Raw genomic sequence first — 8,538 nt, 5'->3', positions numbered from 1 at the left:
TGGGACTCTCATTGTTCCAATTTGCCAGCCAGTAGCTTTATTTGCTCTACCATTCTGTTTGTTGATTATCTGTCTCTGTTGATTCAAGTTCAAGGGTAGTGATCTCTTCTGTATATCAGACAGCTTCTTGTATTTCTACAATTGTAGGGCTCATCCTTTTCTAATTTACTATTTTAGCTTCCAGCTTGGCAAATTTGGAGTCTAAATTAGTTGCAGGATTAATGATAATTTCTGCAACAACTTTCATAGCCACTAGGATGTAAGAGGTTTATTTGGAATGGCCTCCCACACTTACCGTTCATTTTCTTTTTTCTTTTTTTTCCTTTTTAGAACTTAATTTTGAATTTCTTTAAATTTCAGATTTAAAAAAGAACATTTTCTAACCCCAGCCAGAATGAAATCAGAGTACTCTAATGTCAAGAAGAAGCAGGAAGGAACAAATGGAAGGGTCTTTTCTGCTTCTCATTTCCATGGCTCTCTAAGCAACTTATAAGAACATTCTTTTTACAAGTGAAACAATGGCTTCTGGCTAGCACACACCAGTATGACATTCTGCTACAATAATGTATTGCCTGCTTTGCTGATAAATCTATTCTTTATACAAACCCACTTTTCACAACATTTCAGACTTCGAAACATGGGACTTTTTAAGTTAATAATACAGAATTAGGAGTTATTCAGTTAATTGGTTCCAGTCAACTGCAATGTTTAACAAGCTCAGATATAAATAGGCTAATCTTTTAAAATTAGTCTATTAATTTCTGGTTAAAAATTTAAAGAACTCTATCAGTAGTACTCAAAGAATGTCCTGAGGCACTAACAATCTAACACCTTTTTACACTCAGCAGCTTCATTAAGTCTGTTTGATTTTTGTGCATAAGAAACTCTGGGGCCTGTTATACACTTCTGAAGAGCTGCAGATGCCTGTCATGAATGAAGTAAAGCAATTGGTATTCTACCAGCTTATAAAGTGGTGGACATATCTTGTGTTATAGCACAGCATGCAAATTATAAGATATATTTTAATATTCACTGTATTTATTTAATATTCAGAATATTTGCAATTGAAATGATATTTTCATATTTAAAATAAGTGTTTATGTCTAAATGATGAGTGTGCCATTGTTATTGATAAAATTAAATAAATATTGTTAACTACAGTACAATTATATAATGAGCAAAACCCCTGAAACATTCTGTTATAACATATAGGAGTAATAGGGGGCTTATAGCTATAATGATCCATGAATATAAGAAAAGCAACATTTTCAAGGTGCGGTGATATCTCTGATTTAATTAATTTTTTTAGTCAGGAGAAATAAGAAACAAATTTTCAGGCTTCAAGCACCTTTCATCCAACTACTCTTCAAAACTAAATATTTAAATGTAATATAAAATTAGATTAGCATTTGGAATTTATATTTTTGTTGTTACTTATGGAAATGTACACTGGTTTTATGAATGCAAGAAATTTTCCATAAAACTTTCACTACTATGAGCATTAATTTCAGTTCAGTGTTTTAGTACAAACTTGGATGGTTACATGCCATTGGACTAAAGCCTTGGCCTTAGTGATGTTGATGAGAAATATGTCACTTATTCACTGAAGCCAGGATATAATAGGTCCAGGTATAATCCACCATATTTAAAGTGCTGACAGCTGCATGAAATCCTGCAAACATTGTCTTTTCTATTGTTCTTGCCGATGTTTGTTTAGACTGGTAGAACTTTAGGAGTCTATCTTAATTTAGTAACAGCTACATATTTCTAACCATGGGACAGTAAGGATTTGACACAGATGAATATCAAATATTTTGGGAGGGAACTTTTTCAGAAGAAAAAGGTTTTGGTATAGGTCCTTGGCTGCTATCGGTCACCGTAACCCAGGGGCCAACAAAATACAGTCTGTGGGTCAGATCCAACCTGTCAGGCAATTCCATCTAGTGCACAGGGCCCCTCCATAAGCCTGCTGTAAGCCCTGGGCCTATGCTGCCACTCTACCAGCTGGCACAACCATGCAGGAAGTGAGACTGGTTGATAAGTAAACACCCCTCCACCCCAGCCTGGCCTGAACTGCCCCCAGTGCCAAGTTAGCGGGTGCTAGAAACAAGAAGCCTCTGCCTGGCAGAGGTTTTTGCCTGGCCACCCCAAGACTGTTTCTAGCCTTCCTACCTGTGAACCTGGAAATTCAGGCAAGGGCCCCACCTAGCACCTGGAGGAAGGGGGCTGGGAATATGGGGAGCTGTGCATTCTGGGGCCAGACTGGGCTGGCCCAACATGCTGCCAGAGCTGTGTCCTATGGGGCTGGCCCCACTTGCTCCCACCATGTGCAGCCAGAGACTCGGGTGGGAGTGCTATTGGGCAGGGTGGAGCTGGCCCTGCATGCTTTCACTGCCTGTTACTGGGTACTTGGGTGGGAGCATGGGGCTGGGTGGGTCTGGTGCTGCTTGCTGTCACCATATGAAGCTCCAGGGACTCATACACTCTGGGGACTCTGAGGACCCCCTCCCCCCCCACACACACCTATATCGTCCCACACACACACCATCTCCATCATTCCTGCAACACATACCCACAACCTCCCACAGCCCCCACACCCTCCCACCTCATTATAACACCACAGCCCCCACCACCACCTTACCCACACACAACCATACCATCCTACACCCCCATCACATACCCCACACCCCACCACATGGAATATACAAGAGTAAGACTATTTCATGCAATCACCTCTAGACCAGCTATGCAAATACACTATAATCAGGTCAAAACTGTTTTAAAAAAAAAATTAAATTAAAAAAAGCTGTAGTAGATGCTTGTTTTTTTGTTTTTGTTTTGTTTTTTTAGTATATGATTTGGTTTTTTCCCTAGTTTCAAGATGGCAACCCCCACCCTCCCACCACTACTAAAAAGAGTACTTCCCAGGCAAGGGGTGGGACTTCCAGTGGCAAATATCAGGGGTTAGGGCTGGGACTTCTGGTCCCAAGAAGGTGGCCAAAGTGGGATACTTGTTAAGGGGTTGGGCTATCCTTGTGTCTCTTGACAGCCCAACCAAAATGCGTTAAGTGGCCCTGCAACTGAAATAGTTGCCCATTGAAGTAGGGGTAGAACCCTGTATGCTTATAAATAAAGTTGTCCTTTTCTCTACTTCTCCCACTTTCTAGATTAAAGATCCATGCTGGCTGTGGGAAAGAAAGTTAGTAGGCTTATCTCCAATGGTGGTGGATGAATGAAAAGTAGATACTTCTAGGAGGAGCTATCCTTTCCATTCTTCTTCCTTTATGGAGTAGCTGATCCTTGGTCCCAAGCACATTTTTTCCAGGCAGGTGATAGAAGAATTTGGTGCTGGCCTTTCACATCTTGGCAGTTCCATCCTGGCCAAGCAGTTAATCATATGCTGAAATATAAATAGGCAACTAATCCCACTGAAATCAATGGGAATATACATCAGTTTAAAGCAAGCATGTGCTCAAGTGCTTTATTAGCAGTGTATGAATCTCTTCTCATCCTTGGATTTTGTATCACTAACTATGAAGACACTATGGAACAACCATCCCTGCCCCTAAATGAGAAACAACTGTGACATTCTTCTTCTTTCCAGTTTCTGACTCCCTCTCTTTTAGTTGGATGACCTTTATTTTTAAATGTGGAAGAATAGAAGGTTAGATAGAAGGTATCTGGGTTTTCAGTTTGGGTCTACAATTGATCCTGTCTTTCATTTATTTTTAATGAAATGGAGAAGATTGAAATTCTTTGTTGAATTTACTGAATTTTCATTTAAACTAATCAGCCTTAACAATAAATGGACACTGTTTTCATCCCAAGCCCTTCCCATTGAGGAGAACTGAAGCTCCAGGTTCTACCAGTGGGGCTCAAAATCGCCATGGCTGTACCCTTTGACCCCTTTCTCAAATTTGCCAGAGAGGAGCACCAAGGAAAGTCCCTAGTGGAGCTTTCTTACCTCATTTTGGGAGTTAGTGTGTGAATTGTAAGAACAGTTATTGTTAGACCCCAACTCCATGTGGCACCCAATGACCAAGGAGCTGATGATCCAATTGTCCATGGATCCTGTTAATCGTTAGCCAGAGCAAGCAGGGAGTAAGCACCAGCACGCATTGCTTGCAACAGCTTTATTCAGAATGGAGACAGCTTCGGACAAGGGTCCCTCACAGACACACAGCCCATAAACCAGCGGACCTGCCCTGAACAATAGTTTTTTCCTACATTTATACATTTTGGTTTATGCTCATTACCATTCATTCTACCCTTGCTCCTCCTACATTCCACACATTTTTCCGTCCAACTTAAGCTCTGCCTCTGTTTACTGTTTGCTTCATGGAATTGTCATGCATTTTACTCATGCCTTTTTGCTATGAGTGCATGTCTAAGACCTTGACTCCTGCTCTTCAGTCAATGGGCAGACTTTGACCAAAACTTGGAAGTTTCTGGAGGCTTCTTCACCAGTCACCATTCACCTTTTCACGTATGTTCATCTTGGATTCTGTTACCAATTATGTGTTGTTTTTACACATTCCAGTCAGTTTTTCTGTCTTATGTTGTACTTCCACATTCCTAAATGTCAACTTATTCACAGCACACAGACTCACACAGATTGGCTTGCTGCTTTTTCCTCAGAAAATGGTTGACACAGCTAAGATGGTTACTTAGCATAAGCAAATGGGTGGCTCAGCTATCATTCTGCCTTGTGGTTAGCAGCTGTGCTAGGCCACAGGTTAAAGCCTTTGTATTCAGCTGCAAATCCAGTGCTCCCCAAGATCTGAATATTGTCACCCTAACAGTTATATGGGACCATGCTTTTCATGGGTGGACATGCCCTAGACTCCTGAGAAAAGCCTCTTGATGTGAGCAATGAATAGGGACTAGGCGAGTGGCTCTTAATCACCTTAGACTCAAGACACCACTAGGAAATGCCAGTTCTCAGCTTTCTTTCAGTTTTTGATTATGGAAAAATAGTAGCAATTCTGCTATTACAAAGAAGTCAGAATGCCCACAACAGGTCAGAATGTTTTTGACACTAAGGATACTTGGGATTATTATGTGAATCATCTATAGGTGTTTGCACACTTAACAATATGAATATTGTGCAGCAACCCATGGTACCCTTAAAAGATCTTACATCACCCTGGTGCAGCATTACTAGAAAAGGATCTGGCTATCGAAATATTTATCATCAAAGTAGGCATCAGTAATGTTGGGGAGTAATGTTGGCTAATGGACTTGAATCATAAGTCAATTATTACAATGTTGTACATTATTGTAAATACTGTTTTACAGAATAGGCAACTCCAGTGCTGTTTTAACCATTAGAATAACTGTTGTGTATATGTATACGTAGCATAACAGGATGTATCTGTAGTTAAAGACACATAAACATATTATTTCATGTCTATACTAACTAATTTTAAGTTTGTCCATTTGGAATTTGAAATATAAAAAGAAATGCCCCCTTTCAGAGCTGAGGATTTATAAGTTAAACTTAGCAAAATATATATTTTTTAATCCAAAGAGGTTTTTAACTTGAGGTTATATAAATCGTTCTGAACTCAGAACATTTTTGTAATCTACTAATACTTCATTTGTCTACATTTAACTAAAAATCACTTATTCCAGAACAGATATCTTGTAGGAAAAAATGCAGCTTGTAGCTATTTTGTTGAGTCCTACATTTCTAAAACTGGTTTTAATGGATATGCTGACTCAGCCTTAACTATAGTGCAACAAGGAATTTTTCTATAATTAATTAAATCAAATAACTGTCAAAGTAATGAGAAATGACTTGGTCTAAACCTTTTTCACAAAGAGGCATTAAAAGCTGTGGCTAAAATACAGAAAGTCCTGCTAATGACTGTAAATCTCAAGTGTTGTCTCTCACACACATACAAACACTCTCACATGCACAGCCCCTAGCTTTAGTTATTACACTTAGATTCTGAAGAACTGTATGCCTCTAAAGCTATTGATCTGCAGACTTTCTGAAATTAAACTGCCAGGTATCACTGTGTTCTTGATATGTTATTGATTTTCTTCAGAAAGTTTTGGAGAAATGTGACAGAGCTGCAGGACGAATGGAAGGGCTTGGGGTTTTTTTGGTAGATAACCTCATTATGCAGCAGCTGACCATAACATTTTTGCTTTTCCACCCTTCAGAAAACTTTTTTTAAATTGTAGTGTTTTATGAGGCTAAAATGTTATGCCCTGAAATCGCTAACTCTTCATTGGTTTTACTTTCAAATGTGCCAAGCTCAGAGTATAGGAGAATTTTCACCTTCTATATTATTGCAGCTTTTAAGTTGCTCTTGTATCACTGGAGACGTTAAAAAAAAAAAAAGCATGAAAGGGATCAAAGATCTACACTTTGTCTGTATTGTTTCACTTCATTTCCCTGGTACTGATTTAAATCTACCAGTGGTCCATAATTCCAAGGCCTGTTTCTTGCTCTCTTTTGGATGAAGAGATAAGCATGTTGCTTGACTGTCAGTCCTATAATATGGCCAAAGTCATATTATAGGACTGACTCATTCTAACCCTAGCAACTTATCAACTAGTGTAGTTAAAGTAAACTAGTTCTGTAGTATGTAATGTTTTAGGTGCCTGTAAGTACCCAGCTCAAATGATCAAGTATCCATCTGAAATCAGTCAACTGGAAGTAGCCTTCAGTATGAGCCTGTTAGCAGCTCAGTAACTTCATTACCTTTGGTTTTGACATTACAGTTTCTGACAGTGCTTTTCTTCTTTAGCTGATATGAATAAGTATGATCTATTAGGCACCTGTCTAGTATCATCTCTGGTGAAGATTGTAGTATATGTATTATTGTTATTTCAATAGTATCTAAAGAGCGCAATTAGTACCCATTTTGCTGGGCATTGTACACATACATAGAAAAACACATTCTTTATCCAATAACTTAGAACTTAATTTGAACTAATAAATGATAAAAAAGATTGGGAAGAGAAGACAAAGATCTTACAGTTTCATAGGTTAGCAATTGTAAAAAGGGACAGTTCTTATCACTTGAAAGAAAAATCCATTATAAAATTGATTAAATCACCTATCCCAACTTCTGCTCAGTTTAACCATCAATCATTTGTTTGCTAATCCCATAGAGGCCTCACATCTATAGTTTCTCTATGTTGCCTTTATCTTTCCTAAGTGATTCCTTCACTTAAATCATCCTGCAGATATGCAGCGATGCTCTGCTCCTCCAATCTCACCTCCTAGAACAGCTTCACCAGCATGGAGCCCAGCTCCTGTACTGGCCACTGTGTGTCTGTGTATGCGTGTGTGTGCATGCACCCCTTGCTCTGGATTTCCTTACCTTCATCCTTACATCCATTCCTTACATCTCCCTTATGTAAATGTCCATGACTACTAACAGAAATATTTTTCTGTCAGTCTGTAAGCATCAAGTGAAATTGCTTTTTATTGAAGTCTATCAATAAAGATTGAATCCTGCATAGCCTATTTATGTGACTCAGTTATAGTATGACTAAGAAGGCTCTTTTGCAAGACTATTACTTTAATATATTAAAACTGTGGTCTTTTTTATGAAATAACCCTTTCAAATGTTTAATATCATTATAGTAGCTTTTGATGCAATGCTTCTCACAAGGGGCTTTAATTTATTTCTAATCTTAGTCTCTATATTATACTGTTTCATTTGAGGTTACATAATGAAACATGTGCGGTCTTCTAATTTGGCTATATAGCTTCTAGAGATCTAGAATTAGGTCTTCCAAGTATTCACAAAGATGCTGGGAAACTTCATCTTTAAATCTTGTCTCAGTGTGATATATAATTTGTTTATATGTGAGCAGATGAGGTTGACTATTACTCTGGCTTTATTACATGTAGCTGAACCTGACCTCTTAATATTGATGTTGAACATTCAGTATCAAAAACTGCGATGCCAGTATCAAAACCTGGGGGTGGGGAGAGAGAACACATCCACAGAGGAGCAAACAGCCCCTCCCCTACCTTGTGCAAGGGCCATCCGCCATGGTAGCCCCCAGGGCCCCCAACTCCCTGCACCCCAGTTTTCTCACCCGACGAGCAAAAAAGCCTCCCCTAACCATCTCCAAACTCTCTCCTTCCCCTGTCCCTTTTGTAACCCCTTCCTATAGCCCCTAGTCTGCTAGCCTTTTGCTGCTGGCTGGGGAATGCTTTACCCAGTCTGCAGCAGCCATCTTGTTCCAACAAAATGCCATGACATAGCTGCTTGCTGAGTATCCCAGCAAGCAGTCATAACATGGCATTTCATTGCAAGTTGCATTTTTCATGAAAATCACTTCATTTAGTGATTTTCATGAAAAATGCGAAATTGCAATTTAATCTAGTCAATAATTATTACTTGTCAACCACCAGGATTCTAGCCTCCTCTTGTCAGGATTCAAGTCAGGACATGATGCAGTGCTTACTACTGTGGCTTTCTGACTGTCGCTGGCTGGTGTTTGGTTCTTGCTCATTTCCCTTGGCCCATTGGGAACGATCGTATATTCATCCCTGTCTCTGCTGGC

The 8,538-nt window shown here is 39.3% G+C and overlaps 1 long non-coding RNA gene across 1 annotated transcript in view; it reads left to right on the top strand.

Moving 5' to 3' along the window:
- The window catches only part of LOC109306091, a 15,179-nt gene extending 6,851 nt beyond the window's left edge, over positions 1–8,328 (top strand). Inside the window, exon 3 of the long non-coding RNA XR_002099845.1 lies at positions 8,257–8,328. This is a non-coding gene — a long non-coding RNA (uncharacterized LOC109306091). The remainder of the gene's footprint in view (positions 1–8,256) is intronic.
- Positions 8,329–8,538: the final 210 nt, after the last annotated feature.

The sequence above is a fragment of the Crocodylus porosus genome, unplaced genomic scaffold (assembly GCF_001723895.1).
Source record: "Crocodylus porosus isolate Cpor-Errol unplaced genomic scaffold, CroPor_comp1, whole genome shotgun sequence".
Classification (NCBI taxonomy): domain Eukaryota; kingdom Metazoa; phylum Chordata; order Crocodylia; family Crocodylidae; genus Crocodylus; species Crocodylus porosus.
This window is presented reverse-complemented; position numbering and strand designations above follow the sequence as displayed.